The sequence below is a fragment of the Myotis myotis genome, unplaced genomic scaffold (assembly GCF_014108235.1).
Source record: "Myotis myotis isolate mMyoMyo1 unplaced genomic scaffold, mMyoMyo1.p scaffold_m19_p_3, whole genome shotgun sequence".
Lineage (NCBI taxonomy): Eukaryota > Metazoa > Chordata > Mammalia > Chiroptera > Vespertilionidae > Myotis > Myotis myotis.
The window spans coordinates 14,399,929-14,402,215 of NW_023416335.1; the positions used below are offsets into that span (position 1 = coordinate 14,399,929).

Sequence of the window (2,287 nt, forward strand, 5' to 3'; positions counted from 1 at the left end):
TGTAATTCAGGCTCCAAACCTGCCCTTCTCGCCGCCCCCCCCCCCCCCGGCTCCCCCCACCCCATTCAACATAAAATACAGTAACTCAAACTGAAGATGTCTCCCCTGAATTTCAAGATGCTTGCACTCTTATCAAGATGTGAATAAATGTAATTCTAAGTCACTTTAAAGATTAGTACTTTAAAATCCTTTTGAAGTATTTTTTTTAAGTGGAAGAATTATTATGTAAAGCAAACCTTGGCATTCCTTCTAAGTATAATTTTCTGTATTTGATTGTTTTAAAGTGAGGCATACTTTTCTTTGAGTTAAGGGTTTAGGCTTAACCAGTGAAGACTGCTCAGTTTTCACATTCTTTTTAGCAGCTGAATCTATAAATGAAGAGCACAGATTCACTGTCACCCCACATTCAGTTAGGAGAGAGTTGATAAACAGAAAAGGCAAAAAGAGCTATAACTCATTCAAGAGAAGCTTGAGTTCAGATTTCTTGCCAAAGACTTCTCCCTTAGCTGTTTTATGAGGAAGGCACGTATAGGCTCAACAAAACACAAGGCCCAGCATGGTAGGTGCCAGGGCCTCAAAAAAACAACAACAAAAAAATGGAGAAAGTGAATTGTTGGTATTCTGTAGACAGAAATAGAGACTAGAGGAGTGAGAGCATTAAGGGTATTGGAAAGAGGGTTAAAATGATGCACTAGGGAGGGGAAGCACAGGGCGTGGATGATGTGGGAAGAGCCAGGTATAAGAGAAGCAAAAACAGTGCACCAAGTGAGGAAGCAAAGACCCGGATTTGGCAATTAGTGTCATTTAGTGCAGTGCTTTTTATGCATATAAATCCCCTGGGGAGGAGGGTTTATGGGGGGAATGAGGTCACATATGTAATACCTTAATCAATAAAAAAAATTAAAGTTTGAAAAAAATGCAGATTTTGAGTCAGTTCTGCATTTCTACCAAGCTCCCAGAAGAGGCCCAGGCCCGTCTTGGATGAGTTTGGCTGTTGATCCTAACCTAATCCAGATTGGCTACTCTGATCTTTGTGAGAAGGAAAATGGAGAATCAGCCACCTTTGTGGCTCCTAAGGATGGAGTCCGGGCCATCAGACAAAGCTTTAGATGGGAGATCACAGGTTTCAACACATGTTGGCAATGTTTGCTGCCCCAACAGCCTTACCTGAAGCTGCCAGAAAGGCTATGGGAAGTTTCACCAGAGTCACAGGAAAGTCACTAAGCAAAGGCGAATGGACCCCTCAAACAAAAACAAACTTCTCTGTCAAAAGGATGACCAAGAAGACCGTTAAAGCATAAAGCTCTGTTCCTGCCTCAGATGACACCTGTTCAGAAATAGAAAAATTCTTTCCCTTCAGTCCTCTAGATTTTGGGAGTGTTGGCCATCTGAAGAGCAGCAGGCTCCTCCCCTTGAATGGAGTGCCTCTCATGCTTCTCAGTGAGGAGAGGGAACTTGAAACGCTATTACACCTGTCCCCCCCTTCACCTCTAAAGACGTGCCCTCTTCAGCCCTCTTCACTGTGGGAGTCTAGTCAGTTACCAGCTCCTTCAAGCATCCTGTGCACTCTGGTTGTTGAATTGCCACCAGTTTGCTATGACTTAGATATTTAAATTTCTTAACACTTTGTAGTTTGTGTGTGTGTATTAGTAGTTTGTATTAAGCAATTCTTTATTTTAAAAAAAAGGTCAACACTGCTCATCCAGGTTGCAGATTGAGTAGCAAGATTAGAAGATTCCATTTCATCTGTTGGAATGTGAAGAATGTCTGTGCCAAAGAATGCATTATTTATTAAGTGCCTGCTGTGTACCTAGCAATCTGCTAAGTACTCTGAGGAGTTTAAAAGAAGATGAGGACTGCCTTGTACAGGAGCTTAGAGTCTTATGGAGGAGATAAGACATGCAAACACAACCCACTAGAGTAAAACAGAAGAGACTGTGTTTGAGAGAGCCTACCTGCGGCCGGAAGGCTGCAGGAAGACAGAGAGGTCTATCTAGGCATGGTGGAGCTTAGGCAGATAGAAAGGAGGGGGTGGGACCTTAAACTGAAATGAAAACAGAGGGGAAGAGTGTGGAATGCAGGTGCAAGGAACTGCAGAGACCTCTGCGGGGCCATAATATTCTATTGCAACCCCATACAGGGACAATCTTTGTGGTTGAAAAGGCTAAGTGTTGTGGCTGGATCTGAGTTCACATGAAAAGGCAGGTGTGCCTCCTAGGCACGCAGCATATCACTGGCTCAGTAATGGGCATGCAGTAGGTGACTGACTCAATGAACCACAGAGCAG

General features: G+C 43.4%; 1 pseudogene; it reads left to right on the forward strand.

Moving 5' to 3' along the window:
- The first annotated feature begins 1,045 nt into the window (after positions 1 to 1,045).
- Positions 1,046 to 1,613, forward strand: LOC118649777 (annotated as a pseudogene).
- Positions 1,614 to 2,287: the final 674 nt, after the last annotated feature.